The following is a 23,153-nucleotide window of genomic DNA, read 5'->3' as shown; positions in this document are numbered from 1 at the left end:
AGTCTAGAATAGCTCATTCCCCAACACGCCTTGCTTGGGCACAAAGAGAGTCCGTGGGGCCTCGCGGTGCTGCCATAGAAGAAAGAAGCTGAGGCGGAAAAGGCTCTTGTCTGCTGCCCGACTGGACCCAGAGAAGGCGTCTGTAATGGGGCACTGAGGGGTGAGAAAGGGAGGGTGATTAAATGTTTTGTGATCATGGTGGAGTGTGTGCATATTTTATTATTTTTTATACCCCTTGTCTAATCCCCGTGCGTGTTTCTGTCTCTTTCTACTCCCCCCTGCCCGCTTTCTTCATAGGACGCTTTGTTGGGCTGCTCCGCTTGGTGTTCTGCCTGTTGTAGTACGAAATGGCGACTGCCGTCTCGGTGCGGTTGGTGATTGTCGTGTTGTAGGTTTCTCCCCCTCCCTCTCCTCCTGCCCTTTCCCCCCCTCCCCCTCCCCGCCTTGGCCGTTTCTCCGCAGCGAACCGCGGAGAAGACACTGAGTCAGGAGGAGGTGGAGAGGAGGGAGGAGCGTGAGCCAATCAGCTCTTTAGCTCAGCCACGGAGGCACGCCCTGATTGGCTAACGCTGACATCATCCTGCAGTAGGGGCAGACGCATCTGTTGGGTAGGGCTGGGGAGCTGTTGGGGGTGGCTGGCGCAAAAGGAGAAAACGAGCGCCATGATACCAGGACCGGGGTGAGAAAAGGGCACGGCTGGAAAAGACGGTTTAGAGCGGCGTGGGAAAGAGTCTCGGGCAACCTGATTCTCCTCAACTTCCTTTCTCTTAGAGGGACGCGGAGGAAGACCTGTATACAGCAAGGTTTTCTTGGTAGCTATAACTGCGTCAATTCAAGATGGCGCAAGGTCTCCCTGGAGAGGGAAGGGAGCTGCACGTCCGCCGGAGGTCATGTGACCGTATTGCATTCTTGTGTGGGGCTTGGCGGCGCACCAAGCTGGCTCAGGAAGAGGAGGCGGTGCCTGTGTCGATGGCTGTTGAGTGTTTGCCGGGGAGAGTCCCGTCGGTGCGGTTGGAACATTTGCCGCGTTGGTTCCTTTCGTCGCTCTTCACACCGGCCCGCCCTCTCCCCAGCCTGTTAGTGTACAGCAGCTGTTTAGGGAAGCGTTTCGTTTATCTTCAGTCCCTCCCTTCCCTAACTGAAGGGCGTAGGTGGCCTAGGACTTCCCCCCCACCCCCCGCCTTCCTCTTCCCCTCCTCCTCCTCCTACATCTGCATAAAAACTGGCTTCTGCGAGGGAAAGTTCTCGTTCCTTTTTCCACCACTAGTGGGGCGGGGGAGGGGAAGGCGAGTCCCTGACTCGTGACACCCATGGGGGAGAGCTGTGTGCTGGAGTGAACTCCAGTCCACATATCCTGGCTTGTGTAGGATTAAGGCCACGATCCAGTGTATGCTTGGTATGAGCTCAATAGAGCTTCCTCCTGGCTAAACAAAAAATCTCATGCTGCATGAATCTTCTTAAATTTGAGTTATTGGGGGACCAAAAAGAGCTCAGTGAAGATTACTATGTGAACAAAAATGCACCTTGTGGCCGCCTAAATTACCAGCTAGTTATGGAAGAGAATAACAAATTATTGGCTTTGTATTGGATAGGAGGGGAGAAAGCTATTCATTGAAATCTTAGTTGTATTTTAGTATTTGCCTGTGTATATAGGCCAGCCTAGCAGAGACTGGTAGATACTAACCCCTATTATAGGGGAATTCTCTGTTCCTAATAGGTTCTAGGTGCAAGGAGGATGGTGTAAGGACCCAGAGGTTGGTTACAAAAAGCTTTATTTTTGTATAAAGCATCATACTACAGAATTTGAACTAGTGCCTCTTCATAAGGTGACTAGAAGAATTCAGTGTACATTTTAGACTTGTAAAATATTATTCTCCAAGACATTTAATAGAATAGGTAGAATAATTCTCCAAACCTCTCCGAAATAATACAGGATAAAATCCTTTTACAAGTCTATATCCTAGTTCACCAATCTAGCATAATTTAGTGGTGCTTAGTTATAGTTCATGATAGTTAAATGTAATAGCTATTAAAGTGAAGAATGCATTGTACTTACTGTAAAAAAAAACCCTCTGAACTTAACGACATGTTTTTGATATCTATTTGTATGTAGCCACTGTTGCTGTACTATGTTCATAGTCACTGAGATGAAGGCTTTGAAAATGTGTTGGCATTGCTGTGGATACTTTCAAAATACTGACCTCTAAACCTTGAGATATTAACATACTTAAATGGAGCATACTTATTTATAATGCTCTCAACAAAGTTCTCAAAGTGGCTTATGTAGTAAAAACTTATGAGTGCTGATGAGATTTTAGGTATGAGCACTGTCTTCAAAGTCTGATCATTATGCTTGTGAGCAAACAGTGGCTATGATTTTCAGACTTTTAGCTGAGCCACTGGTAGGCATGTCTAGATTGGCTTTTGACAGTTGGTATGGATCAGAGCTGCACATTTTCTTAGCACTGTACTAACTAGTAAAGCCTCTGTGACCTAGGATGTGAGCATTTTGGTGTATCAAGGATTGTTTACTCCCACATAAGTTTGCATGTTCGTTAGCATCCATAGAGATTGAGTGTTTCTGCCTACAGAGGTTGTATAGGTGATCACTGGGGCCTGGGCCATCTTGGTAATGGCTTTGGAACACCTTTGTCAGGACTAATAAGCTCAGGGGGATTGGGAAAAAAGTGTATTGCTGTGCCTCTTTAAGATGCCTGACTTGTGTTATTCCCTACAGTGTTTGTGTTTAACTTTCCTCTCTTCATTTTATCATTTGGAGCTTTGTAACTTGAAGCTGTTAAACTTCAAATTAAGACATGAAAGAGGTCATGTGGGTCAACCAAGTCATTTGGTCACATCAGGCAAGTGTCTGGATATTGATAAAGCTGTTGCAGCTGAGTTGGTAGTAAATAAATGATTAGCATTATCAATCAACTGTGCTGCAGAAACACTTCCACTACACCCCCCCCTCAAAAAAATCTTCCATTTCTAACAATGTATTTTTGACAGTAACACAGAGGATACAGTACCTGTGAAATAGAGCCATTTCAAAAGCTGTAATTTTTAAAAAGATAATTATCCTTGAACTGTTCACGTAACTACACATTTGCTAAATGGAGGGTGGTAAAGGTAAAGTGTGCCGTCAATTCGATTTTGACTCCTGGAACCCACAGAGGCCTGTGGTTTTTCTTTGGTAGAATACAGGAGGGGTTCACCATTGCCTTATCCTGTGCAGTAAGAGATGATGCCTTTCAGCATCTTCCTATATTGCTGATGACTGATATAGTACCAGTGGGGATTCGAATGGCAACCTTCTGCTTGTTAGTCAAGTTAGCTACACTAAAATCACCAACATTCAAACATGTAAACTGGATCATAGTGTATTTGAACATCAGGAAACTTGCAGGTTAAACTTAGCGGAAAATGCATTATGAGCCCAATTGAACCATGGGTAGGTATAGTAAAACTTTGTGGCCAACAAAACCTGTATTGTTCAGGACTCTTTCCCGCTCCCAAGGGAGCTCTCAAAGTGCCTCAGAAGTACAGGAGCTACAAAAGGTAGCAAGGACATGTCGGTTTGGCCCTGCACTTCTGAAGCACTTGGAGCAGCTTAAACATAGTAGCACAGCAACCCTCAGCTTCCTCCCATCTAAAATCTGGAAGAAGTTATTCCCCAGAGTAATTGCTCTGGGCCTTAAAAATGCAATACGGCTGCAGGGATGATGCTCAATCCCACTCAACTCCCAGACTGGGAAGCAAACTGGAGGGTAGCAATAGCATCCTTGCCATAGCAGCATGTAGAACTCAAGCAAGCTATGGAATCCAAAAGTCTGAATAGGTGCCTTACAGTCTAGGGGTTTTGTAGAACTGGCTTACCTAAACTGGCCTTTCTCTTCTTTTTCTTTCTTTTTTTGAAGGCAGTTTTCTGTTGCATTCGTGCTATTGAGTGAGGCCCACTTGACAATGTGGGAGGGACAGAAAGGAAGACTTACTACTTTAGAGGTCTCCAGAGAGCTTGTTGCTTGCGTATATATACTCTTGAACCCTTTCCATACTTTTGACTACTACAGCAATATTGGCAACTGTTTTAAAGGTAGTACTTGTGCACAAGGGGCACAAGTAGTCTGGAAAACTTCAGACCATAGATACCAATGGTCAGCTCTTCGCAAGTGGTGGTGTATCAAGGCCTGTGACCAAAGCTAGACTCAAATCTAGTGTAGATGCTCTCTTTGAAAAGGAATTCAGACAGGCATGTATGTATAGCTGTTCTGAGCATCTTGCCATGCTTCAAAATTTAACTACTGCACCCCAACTGGCATAGTCCTGACCTCCTTCCTCCAGAGAACTAGTTAGAATATGTTGGTTTCTCGGGCTTTTAAAAGTTATATGTGAAGTAACAATTGTACAAGTATTGATGTTTAATTGTGGTTTGGTCATTTAGTCAACTGGGACTTGTAGCCATTGTGACAGACTTGATCAAATCATTGAATTGCAGCTTTTAAACATGTTCTTTGGCTCAGCTACAAATTGTTGGCAGGGGAAAACAATGCATTATGTAAGCTGCAACTTTGGGATTCTAGCATTATTCCTTTCTTTACTGGCAGAATCCTAGTCTGCAAAGGCATAAAATAAGTATACTGCCATCAGTTCTAGAAGATGGATCTCTATCTAATATAGTAGTTCTTCTTTATTTAGCATCATAAGGATATACTCTTGTCAAGCTAGCTTTTGCATTATGTAAGACTGAAGCTTACAGCTGAACTCAAAGTGGGATGGTAAGGATATTTGTCTTATATCCTTTACATTCAGGTTTTCATCTGAAAGGACTTGCAGTAGATGTGAGAACCTGTGATGTCTGAGAGTAGATAGCTTTAAAGGTTCTCTTGATTCCCATGGGAAGTCCTTTATTAGGAAATTATGCATGGTAGGAATTCTGTTCCAGTGGGAGTGGGAAAAGCAATCGAGATTACTGATACTAACTGCAGTGAAAAAACATGGCTCCTTGAGATGTCTACAGTGATGCTCCAGTTACTTGGAAACTCTTCCTTTCACACTCTTGACTTGCACAACTATACTGGTTTTAGCTACAGTAAATATAATGGCGCAGTGGGGAAATGACTTGATTAGCAAGCCAGAGGTTGCCAGTTTGAATCCCTGCTGGTACCTATATCGGGCAGCAGCGATATAGGAAGATGCTGAAAGGCATCATCTCATACTGTGCAGGAGGAGGCAATGGTAAACCCCTCCTGCATTCTACCAAAGACAACCACAGGGCTCTGTGGTAGCCAGGAGTCGACACCAACTCAACGGCACACTTTACCTTTATTTGTGAAGTGGTTCTCTGGCTGCTAGGATACTGAGTTATGTGGTGTTCCTTTATCCACAGAATACAAAGCTGTTTTTTTAATTTGTTTTAATTTGATAAAGCAAGTTCTCTCACTATTAAATCCAAATTTGAGAAACATTGCAATTTAAAAATAAAAGCTTGTTCACCATTATCCTGATAGCATTCAATATAATGAAAACCAGGAGCCTCCCCACAAATTTCTCATATCTGTCTGCTTGTAACTGCAAAGCAATTTTAGTTTTTGTCATTCATAGGCTTTGAGTACAATTGTGCCAGAGAAGAATGTCTTGGTGTGAAACTAGACACTTTTATAAGACTGGGAAGAATACTGGCACACAATAGTAGTAGCAGTGGTGGACCTTGTTATCCTCAGTCCTAGCACCCATGGTTTTGCCTATCTACAGCCAGGCCATGTGCACCTGGCCTTGTTATTCACTGATAAAAAACAGGAGAAAGCCCAATTATCCACAGTTGCTAGGTGGCAGGAAATGACCTCCAAGGTCATTTCTGGCCACCATTTTACTGATTGGAGGCATTTTGTGCTTTCCAAACTATTTTTGGGCTTCCCCATGATTTTTCACAGAAAATAAGCACAGTTGGGGGCTTGGGGGTAAATTGCTGGACAAATGGACACCTGTAGAGTATGGCATGGTATGTTGTTTCTCCAGTTTCTGCCTTTTTATTGTGCTTTGCTTTCCAGGAACCTAACCCCCACCTTGCCCCCCGCCCATTGACTTAAGGTCTCATTATCTGCAGTTTCATTATCCACAGAAATGGGCAAGAATGGAACCCTGTGGATAACGAGGCCCACCTATAGCTTGTCTTCTGATCTGTTAAACAGATTTCACCACTTCTCAGTCTGTCTTGTGAATTGCATTAGGCTTTTCAGTTTGCCTTACCACTATATCTCTATTGAATAGCTTTTAACAGTTGTGTTGAGTCTCAGACAAAAGGGCATATGAGACTAATGCTTGTCGTATATCTCTTTCATTTGGGTCAGTCATCTATGTTTGAAATAACTGTGTGTGTGTGTGTCTGCCCTGTAGACTGGAAGGGATCCAAAACAGAATGTTTAATGTACCATGTTGGTAGCACTCTAGGAGTGCAATCTATAGTAGACAAGTGCTTTTCAAGGCCTTTTAACCAAAACATACACTAAACATTTCATAACAGCAGGGCTGCACATGTTGTCAACAACTGATCAAAGGCCTACTCTGTTCAGAAGTGGGTGGCGTACAAGTGTGAGTAAATCTTTATTGAAAAATATTTTAAATTGTCCTATTGATTTCACCATTGCTCAACAGAAGTTCAAGTACCCACATGCAGATCGGGAGTAAAGAGTAATTATAAGGGTCTGACTCTCTTCCTTTCTCTAGGAAGATATTGGTCTCTATCCTGAGGCAGTCTGTGTAATTATAGCATCTGCCGGGTCAAACTTGTGGTAGAAAACACTCTGCTGTAGGAGAGAACAAAGTCTTCTCTTTGCCTGCCTGTGAATATCTCCTATAAATAGAACCCTGGCAACTGGATTTCTGTATCTCCCTGGCTGCAGCAAGAAAGAGACCTTCACATCAGCTCAGTTGGGGCGAATATCCTGGCCCTTCTGCATGCTGACATCTATGTGTATGCATGCACATTGCTTGTCAATCTCCTTTCTCAAGTTTTTCTATGAATTGCCTGCCTTTTTACTAGAATCCATCTGCTACCCCATCTCCACTAACATGTGCAGACAGCCAAATCAAATGATTTGAGTATTGACAGCTGGTGAGCTTTTTTAATTAAGAGGCAGAATACTATACGAGTATTCTATCTTTACCTGTTGGCCTTGCCCCTGCGTTCTTCAGCCTGCCTGTCTGAGCTGCCCAACTGGAAATAGGCATGTGGTGGGTGGGGTTAATGCATGGGAGCTGGTAGTGGAACTCTGTCCCTTTTTTCCAGGCCTCAGGGCTTCTAGGAAAGCAGAGAAACAAAGCATGAAAAGAAGACTCTAAATAAAATAGTGCAGTAGGCCAGCAATAACCTCTGTAAGGAGTAGAGGGTTATGCATTGTTGGTGACAAATGAGGTGTAGGTCATGCAACCATGTCAGGTGTGGGTCATACACTTCACAGCTCAATCTGAGCAGAAGTCTGCTTTCTACATTTCCTCAGGTCTCTTGGTAAGCATGGAATCCTTGAGAAACAGCTTGTCACACTGGACTTCAGAGCAAGTAAACCCACCTTACCACTCCCAGGGTTCTCTCGTGTATGTAAACTTGGGAGGGGAGGAGTCGGTGATAACAAATAACTTTGGGCTTCTAAGCGGAGTGTAAACTGTTGATCACAATCCAGGGAAGCGCTCTGTAGATGAGCAGACTTCCACAAGTGTGTTAGTTCATGGTATTCCCTACCCAGGTGTAACTGCTTGGATGTTTCTTGCCCCTCTCAGATGTGAATGAGTTGCTACTGCAAGAGAACTTGTGGTTTGGGAGAAGATGTCAAAGAATAATCCTCACATTAGTCATGGCTTATGAATGGCCCTTTGTTTACTTGGCTACGGCTACGTCCTGGCTCTATGGGTCCTAAAGCTGCATATGACTTGGTTGCAGTATGGCCGAAGTTGCTAAGCAACTGACTTTACAGGTTTGGCAATCCAACTCTCCAGTCCAGTCATACATAAAGTCTGAGACTTTGGCAAATGACCTCATTTGCTTTTTGAAGTACAGGAAGAAATTCTAGTGTGTTTGTGTGGGGGTGGGGATGTATGTCACTTTCCTTATAGTGACATGGTTGGCATATTTAAAAACTGCAGCAATGATATAACATGCATAACCCTTTTTGAAACAATTTTAAATATGGATTAAAATAGCCTACAAGAAATAGTTGACAATGCCTCACAATTTTGGAGCTGTTGTTCATTTAAATACAAAACTTTGACTAGGCTTTGGTAAACTTCTTTGGATCTAGAACCTAGACCCTAAATTTAGAATCCAGATTCATTTTTCATGCTTATAGCCCTAGCTTATGAATGACTGAGATTTACTTCAGATAAATCTTATACCACCTACTGAATACCTACATGTAAAACAATTTCTTAAACGTTGAGAAAAACTTAATGTCTAATGTACCTTAGAACTTTTCTTCCATGATTCTTTTTTATCCTAAAGAAACATGGTTTTCTTATGTTTTGCTTTGTGAACTGTTTTGAGAACTTTTTATTGAAAGTTGGTATGTAAATTTTTAATAAAGCAGAGGAAGAAGAAAATACAGGCCAGATTAATGTCAGCAAGCAACTAATTTCTTGATCTACACAGCCCTCTTCTGGTTAAAAAAAAAAAAAAAAGAGGGGGAAATTACAAATTTTGTTATAGCATAAATCCAGAATTCTTTCTCCTCTGCCCGCCCACAAATGCTTGGAAGCTAGATAGAATCAGACTATCATGAGCACGTTCTCTTCCAAGCATGGATGTGGGAGAATCTCATACATGGTGCCTTGCAAGGTGGAGATGAGGGAATATCTCTCTCACAAACACTTACCTTGTTTTCACAGAGGAGAATTTGCACAGCAGTCAGCTACTGCCTAGTAGCTCCCTTGCTCTGTATCTGTATTCAGATTCTGAGAGGAACACAAGACCAGAAGTAGAGGATGACCAGTAGGCTGCTGCTGTTAGAAAGCAGCACTGGCAGTAGGAAAGAACTGCAGCAGGAACACTTCTCCACTTCCTCGCTGCTGCTGCTGCCACCCTCTCTATCCAGGCAGCAAGTGGCTGCCCCTCCCAAGAAGAGTGCATATACTGGGCAGCCAGCAAGAGCCTGGGCTGGTGCCTGTGCCACTGGTGGGGTACAAATACATTGGAGATTGATTTACTGGGGAGAAGAAGTAGAAGGTCCCCTCCACCCAACAAAAGGAAGGGGGGCTGGAAATGAAGATGTTGCTAGAACTAGGAGGAGAAGAGGTGGTGGCAGTGACCTGGTCAGAACTTTGCCTGGGCTGCAACTGCAAGGTCCTGGGCAGCCAGCTCTCTCCTCCTCCCCGCCCCCTTCAGATAGCTCTGTTTGGGCGCTACAGTTTGTAAACTGCCCAGAGATATGAGTTTTGGGTGGTATACAAATAAGATAAATATTAAATCTCTGTCCTGTGGTGCCTGGGGCTTGTTGAGCCCCAATTACTGTTGATGTTAAAAGCATATATAGTGGAATCCACTCTTAATTTGATAAACCTATCCTTTAGCTCATTTTTTCAAGTCTTCTGTACTACAGCAAGGGTTCATAACCTGGTCCACAAATGCCCTGAGGCTCTTTGGGGTAGATCCAGGTGGTCTGTGAGAAATCTTTGCTGCACTAAACTTAATTTGCATCTGTGAGAGCCAGAATAAAGTTCTTGAAAATAACTATCCTGAGGATTTGTGTTTTCTACAGCTTATAAAGTGGATAATAAGTGCTGGAACAACAAACCGCATTACTAGAATCAACCAGGGGGGAACCTACAAATGTTTGTGTAAAGAAGTAAATGTAAACATTGGAACAACCCCCTTATAACAATTTTCCCAGGTTAGTAGAACAGGTAAGTACAAGCATTCATGAGAAACACTGAAATTCTGGGACACATGTACAGGGATATTTTCATTCCGGTATGGTTCTTGAAAATGAGCATGGGCCACTTGACAAATTGAGGTGGTGTCTATATTTTAATCTACCACCGTGGTGCCTAACTCTCTAATCATAGTCATTGTCTCAATTTTATAGTGTTATAATATTTTTACAAATACACATGACTGGTCACTAACATGAGTAATCTAATTCATTGTACAGTGTATTTATACACTTATCACACTGAACTACTTTAACCAGGTAGACGACCTCTGTAAAATGGCCATTCTGAAACTTATAATGCAATATTTTTCTCTAGTCCACCTGCCACTGTGGTGTAACCAGAATTAAGCTCTAAATTTCCAGCCTTGTCCTACAGCTTACAAGCAGATTGATAAAGTATTCCTTGCTTCCATGTAATCAAAGTGCTACCCATGCTACTTGACCCACGGAGAATGGGTGAAGGTGGTGGCATAGGCACATTGTAGGCTTGTTCTCATGACTGACAACTGGGTGGGAGGAGGCTACAAGCCCCATGCATATTCCTGAGAACTGCTTATGTGTCAGCAAAAATGGAGGGGAGGGGAACGGGGATGTGATATAGTATGGTAGCCATGATCTCTGGGTAGGAGTATGAGATGTGTGGAATACTGTGCTGGGTACACAATGGGGGTTGGCCACTTACCAGATCACAACTAGTGCACTCCCTCCTCTCTCCAAATTTTTGCACATGACAAGTTCAAGAGCACAACCGGGATGTCCCTCCTACCCATCTGTGGTTATGCGAATCAGCCCAATTTTTAAATAAAAGATCATGAAAAGATTTTGTGAATCTAACATAGTAGAAGAGAACCCAAGCAAATGGGTAATAAGAGAAGCAGTAATAAGAAGCAAAGCATGGTACTATTTGGTAGCTTTGTACATCAAAAGTCCATTTGAATGTCATAGAATATGAGGACTCTGCTATGGGTAAGCATGATATACTGGCCTTTTCTGAACTTTTTGCTTGCATAAGACAGAAAAAGTAGTGCCTTGATAGTATTCAGGCTTGCCGATCTAGCTGTAGTGTAGCAGGAATGCCCAGAGTAGGTAGGTGAAGAACTATAGTACATTAAACAGGGTTGAAGAAAAAGTTACTTACACCCACCTATCTCAGCCTCAAGTTCATAAAAGATGGGGTGTAGTTTTGCCTTCAGAAAGTATGTAGTAGGCTGGGCTGTATCACAAGGTACTGAATACAGTGAAGCTATTCACTTGGCCAAAGCAGCCAACAGCTTTACTTACTAACACATGTTAAATGTTGATAGTGCATTTTGTAGGGGTTTGAGTCCATTCCCATTAGTGTTGTTTCAGTTTGCCTGATGAAAGGACATCAAATTGGAGGTTAGATATGGTACATCAAAATCTGACTTCACCATGGGGCAGCTGTTGCAAGAACTGTTTCACTGAAGCACACCATTCACAGGCACTCCAAACAGCAGATGTCTAGAGAAATCTAGAAGAACTGCCTTGGAACAGTAAAATTGGTACCACTACAACTTGAAGAAGCAGAGTAACTGTGGGGAAGATGGTTTAATATGTCCACCAAGGTTTCACACACCAGAAACTAAAGACCACCTGGGTACAGGTCCCTCAAATCCATAGTACAGATTGGAAGCGTACTCCTCTACTTGAATTTAGCATAACATGTGAACAACTGCTGCTTATATTTCTCAGGTAGCATGGGAAGAGCAACTGACCCTGTTCAGCCACAGCATAGCATCTCTCCAGTGACTGTTGCTGGTGTCTTTTTCCTTTTCTTTTTCCTTTTTAGATTGTGATCTCTTTTGGGACAGGGAGCCATCTTTTTTTCCAGCTATAGGGAGATCATCCTCATGATGGGTTAATATCCATCACATGCTCCAAGACGGGGCCAATGAAACTTTGTCAGGCTAGTCTCACATCATACAGCTATTACTAAGTAGTGTACAAATATTCATAGTAGGAGCATAGTTACCTATACAATCCGTACTACAGTTTGTACGAGTTGAACATAGAGTGTGAAGTGCTACTGAATGGAGAAAATAAGCAACTGGCTGGCTTGTGAGCCAGCTGTACTGGCAGTTCTTCCATGGTGCACATTTAATAGGTGTTATGTTTTTATGTTAAGTCTAAATTGTCTGCAATTACAGGGTATGTATAGAATAGATCCTGTCATTGCAAGAAGTATATAAACAAAACTTGGAATTTCTGCCACATCAACCACTTGTTTCAGCCTGCAGAAGTGCCCCCAAGTGCAAAGCTAAGAATGACAGATTCAAGTCTTCGCTTGTATTTTGTGGCACATGCATTCATGCCCTAATGCTTCATCCTAAGTTATTTTATATCCATACCAGAGATGGTCTTGCTGGTCTTACGGTAGCAAGCGTGACATGTCCCCCCTAGCTAAGCAGGGTCTGCCCTGGTTGCATATGAATGGGAGACTAGAAGTGTGAGCACTGTAAGTTATTCCCCTCAGATGGAGCCGCTCTGGAAAGAGCAGAAGGTTCCAAGTTCCTTCCCTGGCTTCTCCAAGACAGGGCTGAGAGAGGTTCCTGCCTGCGACCTTGGAGAAGCTGCTGCCAGTCTGTGAAGACAATACTGAGCTAGATAGACCAACGGTCTGACTCAGTACATGGCAGCTTCCTATGTTCCAGGGTAACATCACAGCCATATTTGCTTACAAAACAAATGCTAAAAGCACAGGGCAACTCAATTTTTTCATTCTGGCATTTCAATGAACAGTTAATCTCATGAGATCCATGTAGAAAACCACAGTAGGTGAACTGACCTCCTGTCTTTGGAGAATGTATAGTCTACACAAACTGTGGTATTTTATACTCCCAACTTTCCATGCACATGCTTGAAGGCAGCTAGTATCTTGCCACTTTCCTTTTGTACTGTGCATTTTTCTCACCCACAGTGGCAACTGATGTACAGCTCGGACTATTCACTTGAATCCTAGCTGTATGTCAGTTGCCACTGCGGGTGTGAATCCCCCCTACACATACTCTTGCTTCAGTGGAGCATGGTTATGCATGTCTGGGGTTTTTTTTTGTTTATAAAACTCACCCCCTATTTTTAATTAGATACTGTTTGACCAGGTTTCTGTTATTAGATATTGTTTGATCAGTACCAAATTACCCCACCCCAGGACAGGGCAACTTTGAACTTGTTCAGCCACTTGAAAGGCAACTCAGGTTATGGATTTTCTGAAATTTCCTTTGCACAGAGACCTCCATGGTATTTTTTATCAATGTTGGAAGTTAAATACAAAGCCTTTATACCTCTTAGCAAAACCTCAGCAGTTGTTAATATTCATTAAAAGGCAGAATTTATTTTCTTCGTGGGTTGCAATGTCAACCGGGCCCTCTATTTTATATTATTCTTGAGTTTACCTTGTGCTAGCCGGCCCAATCATTTAGTACTCTGTGTACTATAGCTAATGGCTAGGATCAAAATCTTTGCTGTTTCTATAGAGACAGACTACAATTGCAGTGCATCTTAAATACCTGCAAATTAGCTTACAAATGATAGAAGTTGTTAGGTTGGTCTAGTCGTTGCAGCACACATACAGAGGATGAAAAGAATGACCCTATAGCACTAAAACAATCACAAAAGAGGGCTGAAAGTAGGAAACAAAACCATATTAAAAGGAAATACATCAGAGATTGTGAACAAACTGCATAGCTATATTAGGGATGTCAGGCTCTCTGACTACTCACAGCTGGACTATTATTGGGGTTCTCATCTCTTTCAGCAAAGTTTGATGCTTGTGCTGAACCGTGGACAGCTACAGTAAGGCTGATACCTTTTCTTAAAAATGGTTAATCATGAAATAGTTAAGAGTTCCTGTTGCCTTACTACTGATTTAAACAACGTCTTATGCACATACACACCCACATTCTTACATATACTAGCTAATGTGATGAGGAAATTTTTTCATAGTCCCATTGAAATTAAAAGGACAAATTGGGCAATGAGCCTATTCACACAGCATGAGCAGCTCATGTCATCTTGAGCACCTGGAGTGCTCTGATCCTGGCTGCTTCAGACTTGAGTAGCCTGTTTGTTGTTTATTTTACCCAGCTCATTACCAAAGTTGAATTGACCAAATGTTCATGCTATCTTGGTAGACAGTATACAATCAAGTGTGCAATCGACCCCAGGTAGCTGGGTTTCCCACTGGCCTGCCACAATTTCAGACAGTAAGCCAGGGAGAAGGAGTGGCCGCACACAGCAGAGCAGCTACAATACTGAGAGCAGCTGCTCCACTGCTCCCATGGTGCACTCTGGGATACAGGAGGACTTCCTCTTCCCAAGCGCTTTTCATGCAGCTATTCAAAAGACAGCCTATCACACAGAACAGGAAATTCAATATTTCAAGGCTCATCTCCCTTGAAGTCGTGAACTTTGCCCATGCTCCTCTCACTTTTACTGTCATGAATATTTTCTCTACAATACTATGATCACAAGGTCAGCAGTACAAGAGCTGACCTTGCTCAGATGAGGTTTTTTTTTAAAGTTACAAAGTGGAGATCCTTTGAAAACAGTTTAGCATTTCATGAAGCGTTGTGTTGATTACCCCACAAAGAATTGAGGATAACTTTGCAGAGAAAGCTATTTGATCTGAAAAGCTGTGTTCCTGATATAAATACACCTTTTAAAATGTACGATTCTAAAATCAAAGCAGAACCCTTGTGTTACTTAGTACATGTATAGGCAAAATAAATGCCCTGATGCCTGCAATCTCAGAATATGCAGATTCTCAAGTGTTTGCATATCCTGGCCCACACATGCAATGAAGCAGCCAATATGAAGCATTTGTATGGTTTTGCTTGGAGTAGAATTTGGGGAAATGGTATACATGAATGGAAAATATCAATATCCTGATTTTCTTCGCTTTCATGAGTGATTGAGAAGTGGAGGTATATGGCCTTCCAAGTTTGGGGGAATGAGACTAGTCTCCCCTGTCCAAAAGCTAACCTGAGGCTTCTAGATAATATTGCTGGGCATAGGCAAACTTTGTGGAAGAAGGGGGGATGGAGAAGGAATTTCCTTTAGAAAGATGGAAATGTTTCAGGAAACAACCAGGAAGCAGGCTAGTTTTGAGGTAACTGTACTTCCTGTTTAGTATCTGTAGAGAAACTACAAAATGTGTGTTGTCACAAAGCATGATCCTTCCCTTTTCTCACAGTGTGTGCTGATCATCTCAGATTACAAATGCACTCAAGAAATCCTGCTTAGTTGTGACCTGCCATTTTGCATTTTAATACATGAACCTTTAATACACAATCTTTGCAAAAGGCTGGAAGAAAGCCTCATTCCAGAAAGAAATGTGGAGAATTTTTTAAAAATCTGCAAATATAGACCTCACACACACACACCCGAGCATCCACTTCTGTCCAGTCTGCCACTTTAATGGCTGCAGGCAGGAATTCAAGAGATGCAGCATTCCCCACTGACACAGTTAAGACATCAAGCCACAGGCCTCACAAGCTTACAACAGAATAGAAATAGCACATAACATAAAACACCAGACATAAGACATAAATATGCTGGGAAGCTACACCTATTTAATGTCCCATAAAATACACAGAGGTGCAACTAATATGAACCTACTACTCCCTGAGCTTGTGGGGTGAGGCCCTCTTGCATGTCCTTTCTCCATTGGAATTTTGGCTAACACCAATGTACGAGAGGACTTTTTCTGCTATGGCATACAGCCTGTGAACTCTGCTCTAAGAAGTTAATTTGGCTCTCACGCTGGCAGCATTCTACAGATTGTGGAGAACTCTTTTATTTCACCAAGCATTTAATTTTATTTAGTTGGTCTGTTCTCCAGTGTTTCAGAATAATTTCTGGTTTCTCTGGCAACAGCTATCTTAGGTATGACTTTGTACCATTACATTTGATGAGGTAAATTAGTCATGTTCAACTTAATTTCAGTGGATTCAGTCATGACTAACGTTAATCTGGATGCTACCCTATTTTTGCACTGCTGCTTAATTTTTGTGGTTCAGATTATTTTTATTGCTTTTTAGTAATGTTTTAATGATGTCAGCTACTTTGAACAACTCTTGTTAAGAATGGAAAGGTGGGTTGTTGTAATTTTTTAAAATAAATAACTGAACTCTCATTTTCACCTTGATAGCCAAACTGTCATTATGCACGAACACTTTATTTTGCAAATCTGATAGATAGATACTTTATTTACGGCCAGCAGCCAAAACATTTTGCAAATCTGAAAGTGGAGTAGTGTGGATTCTGTCCATTTTGTGGTAGAGGATAATTCTCCAGACTCAAGCTACCTTCAGAATGTTTCTATACTAAACATAAACAGCTGTTATAGCTTTATGGTTGCTTAACTATGAAGGCAAAGTTCAAAATCTTCTCTGCTATAAACGTTAAATAAATAATTATATAAAAGCCCAGTGGGTGGCATTGTGCAACTCAGTCTCAGTCTAGCTTGGTACAAATCATTCTCAGTCTAGCTTGCTTTAAGAATAATTGCAAGGAAAGAATGGAAGAGAGAAGGAAGGGAAGAGAGCTGGCCTTGTGGTAGCAAGCATGACTTATCCCCTTAACTAAGCAGGGTCTGCCCTGGTTGCATATGAAAGAGAGACTAGAAGTGGGAGCAGTGTAAGATATTCCCCTTAGGGATGGAGCTGTTCTGGGACAAGCATCTAGGTTCTTCCCTGGCGTCTCCAAGATAGGGCTGAGAGAGATTCCTGCCTGCAACCTTGGAGACGCCGCTGCCAGTCTGTAGACAGTACTGAGTGAGATGGGCCTATGGTTTGACTCAGTATATGGCAGCTTCCTATGTTCCTGGAATGCAGCTAATATAACCTGCCCTCAGGCAAAAACTATTTTTTCCAGGAGTCCAGAAGATGTGCTTTGCCACATCATCTACACCTCTGACATGTTCAGGCCTTTTAATAAAGTTAGCACCTTCATTATAGAGCACATGCTTTTGACCATACATAAAAAATCCCAGCAAATATATAGTTTAAATGTGAGATATCTGTCTTACAACCTGAAGCCACAGGAATGTTTTTTTAATCACTTCTTGCTTAACATTTGAGAGAGGATAGACAAAATTGCTCCAGGAGGAGAATCCAGTTAGCAGCCCATCACCCCTGCTTTACAACATTCAGTGGTGAATATTGTCCTGACCACCCCTTCTTTACAACAGTTCAATATTCCTCCACATTCTTGTAAACCCACTTGTTGGTTCTGCATTTTAAATGTATACACTTACCAGAGGTGGGGGTGAGGGTGGACACAGAGCACAACTGCAACAGCAGAAGTGTCTCTATAGCAGCAAAGCAGGACAACAAACGGGGAAAGCCTCAAAATGGGGAAGAAGCAAGAGCAGCAGATAGGTTCTGGAATGAGCTGTTTGCAAGTGAGAACAGCAACCAGATAAGATAAAACAGTAGTGGCCAGCCGGAATCTCTCCAGCTGTTCTTGGACTACAACTCCCGTCATCATCCCTAGCTGCAATAAATTGCAACCTCAGGTTGGCCACACAAGACAGACCTAAATTGGTGAAACCACATACTTCTTTATTCCCCATCTCTTGAAAGATTGTGTGTAACTTCCTCGTGCCCGAGCATAAATACTGTGGTAGAACTGGGATGGGGATGATTGTTGCTAGCCTGCAAGATGGGAGACTACTGTTTCTTTAACATTCCGGAAAAATGATAGAGGCTGCTCTGTATCATTTCACCCAGCTTCACTCTCACCTGCTGGAGCAAGTGGTACTCTTGTTTTGCTCTATAGCAGGTGAAGGAAATGGGTGGGGTGGGAAGAGAAGAGAGAAAGGAAGAGTTGAAGAAGCTGTTTGGCTGTTAAAGGATCAGGAAGGTTTTTCAAGACCAGTGTCTCTGGATCTGGAAATATGTGAAATGGCAACAGAAGTCTTTACACAAGGAACTTCTTAAAATAGTAATATATATATAAAGTGAGAGACTAAAAGCTATATCCAGAAGCACACACACCGAAATAGAGATGAAGGGAAGTCAGGCACCTTCAGCCTAGCTTAGCCTACCTCACAGGATTGTTGCAAGGGCTGCTCTAAAATCATATAAGCTGCCCTGAGCTTGGAGGAAAGGTGAAATAAAATGTTATTAATAAAGGATTTTAAATGACCCTATAAAAGGCATTGCTAAGACTACTTTCCAGTTGAATCTGCTCTCTCATGGACCCAGTTTCCCAAGCCCTAGCATCCTTATGTATAGAACTGCCTTATATCTCTCCCCCTGCCCTTTATCTTTGCCTCTTTTGCAGCTGGTTTCCCTGAATGTGGTAAAAACAATATGTCTGGTTTTTCCATTGCAGAGTGAACCATTAATAACTTAGTTTTGGAATAAAACGAACTTTAGAAATATTTAGAAGTTTTAATTTAGAAGAATGTATATTTCTCCCCATGCCCCGCAGTGAAACTGAATAAACTTTTGTGTGTACTGGGCATGTGTTTTTCTTTGCGCATGTGTGCATGCATAGTTATCCATTAAGGAGAAGCTTTCAGACAGATTACACAAGCTCCCAAGACATCCTGTCCACAGAAGCAGCTGACAGGAATGCCCATTGTTCTGGTTTGCATTTTCTGTGTCTAATCTGATTTTTCAAGGGCCATGTGGAAAATGCAAATAGAAAGGCATTTCAGAGCTTCCTTGAGGGCACAATTGTGTAAAAACATACTGGGTGCTCTGTTGGCAACAGTGGGAGCAGCAGCTTTACACTTCTTGAATGTTTGACAAGAATACAGCTACAGCCCAGGTATTCAAAGTACAACCTTTACTCTGTGAAGCTGCTGAATAGAGCAGCAGCAGGACCTCAGTTTTGGTTATGTAGGCAAGGGACCTGTGTAGGTTACTGCTAGGTGCACTGCACAAAATAATCTAAGGTTGGCACCTGAAACAGGAAGACCCTGTCTCTTTAAAAAAAACAACGAAAAGTGTAGCCACTGGATAACTGCCTCACTAGTTCCTTCACTTACCTGTCCCTCTTGCCCGCTGTTCAGCAATATGAGCCTTATTTAACTGTTCTATTATATCTAGTAATATTTTACATTTTGTTGCTGAGAAGTTTGTCCCAGTGGAGATCCTGTCAAGAGTGGGGATGGATGGGTGGAATCAGGAGAAAAGGGAGTGAAAGGAGAAAGAGAAAATGGAATTGCTTCTGAATAAACAGTTAAATCTACATAAGATTTCTTTAAGACTATTCACACAACTGGGAAGTGAGTTGGGTGGTTGGGGGGTAAGGCTGCACAGAACTTGCCTCTCTCCCCCCGCCCCCATCTCAGATTATCCATGCTGCTCAAAGGTGCACCTAGGTAATTTCGGAGCCTGGACCTAAAGGCCTTTGGAGCCTCCCTCCCCTCCTCCTGAAAGATAAGCATTACCCCCCTACACAAACAGTATTTTGTAGTGGATTCATGGATTCTTGAGGGCACAAACAGCAACTGAACTCACAAGAATGTAAGAATATAAAACAGGTATATTCATTCCAATATGCATTAACAGAAACATTACCCGGTGCAGCACGGCCCAGTAGCGGGCACGATCACACCACCTGGGACAGACTAATTAGTGTCTGGGGGTGGGGGGGCCCTGGACCTTGGTCCAGGGATAAGAGTGCCTGACGCTGGATCACCGGACACCCCCAGCCTCCATGTATACCACAATGTACTGCTTGACAAGCATAGTGCATTGGGGAATTCCCCATGAGACAGGCTCCCTAGGTGCTTGGACCACACAACCCCAGCGCCAGGATTAAAGGCATGCTTGCACCCTTCACTTTGGTAAAGGGCTGGGGTAAAAAGCTGGGGCAGGCGGGATCCTGGCGATGCACATGAGCAGCCCAACCCAGACTGGGTTGCCCTAGCCCGGGTTAGGCTGCTCGTGAGAACAGCCGTTTTGTTTCTATGAGGGAAGCAGCTATAAAACATTAACATGTTAGGCAGAGGAGTTGTTTAGGTGAAGGGATGATGAAGCAGTGAGGCAGGAGCCATAGTGCCTGCAGTCTCACTGGTAGAAGCAGGAAGTGGCTACCAGCAGCATCATGTTTTCAACATTCATGGGCCTTTTGCACATGTGGAAGCTCCACAGACTGCCCTTTAAACACATGATCTAGATTACCCATCATCATCATCATAACTCTTGAACCAATAGATCCCCCACCCCATATACACTTGAAAATGTGAACTCAGGATGACTGATTCTGTTGTATCCAACAGAGCCTGTAGCCAGAAACGGCCATCAGGTGGGTTGCACCAGCAGTGGCCCATGGCCATCTTCTGAAGATAAGTCAGAGAGGACTTTAGAATGCAGTTGGAGAAGCAGGAGCATGGGACATTGAGAAGGAGCAGGACTTTAGACTGACCAGTCCTTCAGACTTACCCATACAGCATATCATAAGACTTTACACAATATTTGAACATTTGATCTACCCAGGGCTTTAAGAAACATTTTTCAAATAATTGCCTTTTTAACATCTAGGTCATCTGTGGCTTTTTACTTCACCCTAATTGACAAGAATCTCTTGTTGGAGAGGAAGTTTCAACAGCAAATGTGCATGCTTTTTCCCCATGATGCTGAATGATGCTGTCAGAGTTAGCCAAGGAAGAAGAATAATCCAAGTAATGTCACCCATTTACATCTCACTTAGAAGGATCCCCTACAGAACCTGATTTTAAAAGGAGGTGGGTGGGTAATGAGGCTACACTATGTGTATAGCCTCAAACTTTTACCTGTTGCAATGACATCAAATCCAAAGCCCAGCCCCTGCACAATGATGTAAAAAGATTCACTGCTAAGGAAGTGGCTTTTTTTGTAAACAACCATCAGCTCAACAATTTATACTTATTGGAGCACTCCAAAGGGTGTATGTGTGTGTGTGTGTTTGACCCGCGGCAGTATTTTATTTCCCAGAAACCAATATTTTCAACCTATTTCTGCATTTTCTCTTTTTGTGTCTACAAAATAATAAAGAGGAATTCCAAATGGAGGGTGTTTTGTTTTGTTTTTAAACCAGAGATTCAGTAAGCTCACACAAGAACTGCTTGTGGGAGTTATTCTTGGGCATCCACACCTAGGAGTTCTTGTATTAGTACATGCCACCATTTTCTGTCTCCACCAAGGCAGACGTGGATTGCGGTCTGGTATTCTGGGTGTATCCAGGAGACTGGGCTTACCATTAAGCCCAAAAAGTGTCAGGTTGGCCTGAATTGGGTAACCTGTTTGGGGCATCGGGTGGGCAAAGGTACCATCGCCCCTGGAGGCCAAGGTTCAGGCTATCCAGGGGTGGCTGATGCCGAAGAAGAAAGGGCAGGTACAATCTTTCCTGGGGTTAGCAGGATATTATAGAAAGTGTGTCCCAAACTACAGCAGCAACACCACCCCACACTCTGATCTGACCAAGAAAAACAAGCCCAATGTGGTGGTGTGGTCGTTCCCTATCCCTTCTACTTTCACTGGCAATCTAAAGTGCTTAATGCGAACATGCGCTGAAAGCAACAACTTTTACTTTTCTGTTTAAATTTTGTTGTTGCGCAATAGCACACCTCCAGCTTACTGACCTGCAGCCTTTCTCTCTCTCCCACACACATATGTATGTTGAAACTCCTGTGGTGCTTGCTCTGAAAGAAATAAAGTGTCTCTTTGTTCTCTGGTCTTTGTTGTGGATGTTCTAATAAATTATTTGCTGAAAACTTCACTGAATTGTTTCCTTTTCTTCCTGCCCAATTGTCCCCCTCTAATGACTTGGCTGTATTCCTATACATACTTCCCTGGGAGTGTGTCCCATAGAAATAAATGAGATTTACTTTTGAGTCAGCTCTTAATTGTGCTACTTTGACCACATAGTTTAAAATCTTAAATTGCTGCACTTTTAATTATGGGTGAGAGTGGAGTATAAGTGCTATAGCGTAAATATTGCTTGTGAGGGCAACCCAGTAGTTGGGTGGGGGAGGTGGAGGAAAATCATTCAGTGTTGCAACCTGAGGAAGAAGGCACAGAGACTGTGCCCAGACAGCTGGCCTTTGAGTAAGGATTGTTCAACACTTGAGGCTATGGACACTACAATATTTCTCACCAAATATCAACTGTCCATAATCCATCACAGGTACGCTTAAGCTTATTGAAACTTAACGTTGTGATGGATCGTGGGCTATATTTCTACTTGTTTGGAAGCATCACATTTGTACTCATGGTCCTGTCTCACTACATTTACAAACATTAACCAAAGTATTGGCGGCGGGAGAGGGAAGGACATGACCCACTAATACATTTTTCTCTTGCAAATCACTGCAAAAGCTACTCTCATCAAACCAAAGTATTAAACTCAAGTGGTACACAGAAGTGGATCAGGTCAGGAGGAAGTACAACACTGTTTGAAATTAAAGCTCTTCCTCCATCCTTGGGTAGCAGTGTCTAATGAAGTGGATGTGGAAGCCCTGCATTTACTTGGGAGAGTCCTTATGCTTCAGTGTCCAGGGGTAATTGGTTTAAGGAAAATGTGAAGAATTTGGCACAATGGAAAATGCTTGTCATAAGTCAGCAATATACAGTATTTGTAAAGCAGAGGCCATCTAATACAAATAAAGACTGGGGATCTCGATTAATTGCTTGCAAAAGTTATGAAAATTTCAAAGGCTGAGGTGAGGAAGAATGGGAAGAACTCCAGCCCCTCCTACTCCGTCCTTTCCACTCCATCCCTCTTCACTCCAGCTCTCTTTATTCCCCAGCCCTCCAATCCCTAGAAATATTAATGTGATGCTCTTTCTTTCCTTCCTCCTATATGACTTTTTAAAATTGTCTGTTTTTAATTTTATGGCTGTTTTTAAATTGTTGCATTGTTTTAACTTATATATGTGTTTTAATTGTTTTTATGTTAACCGCCCAGAGACGAAAGTTTGGGCGGTATAGATGTTAGTTAGTTAAATAAATAAATCAATAAATAGCCTTGACACTCTTTCCCTGGCACCATTTCTGCTGCACTGGCTCCTCACCACCAGCAATCTGGTGTGGGGGTTTTGTCTCCCCACCACCCCGCAGTCTCTCTTTATCTCTCCTCAATTGTGCCTTGCTGTTTCTCATAGGAATGATTGACAACCATTCACTTGGGAAGTTTATTTGCCATTCCTAGGGTTGAGTTGGGTTTTAAAGAATGCATTCAGAGACACCCGGTGGGGATTAAATTTGTTCCCTGTCCTTG

General features: G+C 42.6%; 1 long non-coding RNA gene across 1 annotated transcript; it reads left to right on the top strand.

Annotated features, from left to right (window-relative positions):
- The first annotated feature begins 28 nt into the window (after window positions 1-28).
- LOC128327971 (uncharacterized) lies at window positions 29-22,910 on the top strand. The gene is made up of 3 exons (XR_008308926.1): window positions 29-160; window positions 298-388; window positions 772-22,910. It is a non-coding gene; the product is annotated as an uncharacterized LOC128327971 (long non-coding RNA).
- Window positions 22,911-23,153: the final 243 nt, after the last annotated feature.

The sequence above is a fragment of the Hemicordylus capensis genome, chromosome 5, assembly GCF_027244095.1.
Source record: "Hemicordylus capensis ecotype Gifberg chromosome 5, rHemCap1.1.pri, whole genome shotgun sequence".
Lineage (NCBI taxonomy): Eukaryota > Metazoa > Chordata > Lepidosauria > Squamata > Cordylidae > Hemicordylus > Hemicordylus capensis.
Note: the sequence above shows the minus strand (reverse complement) of the source record. Positions and strands in the feature narration are given on the sequence as shown.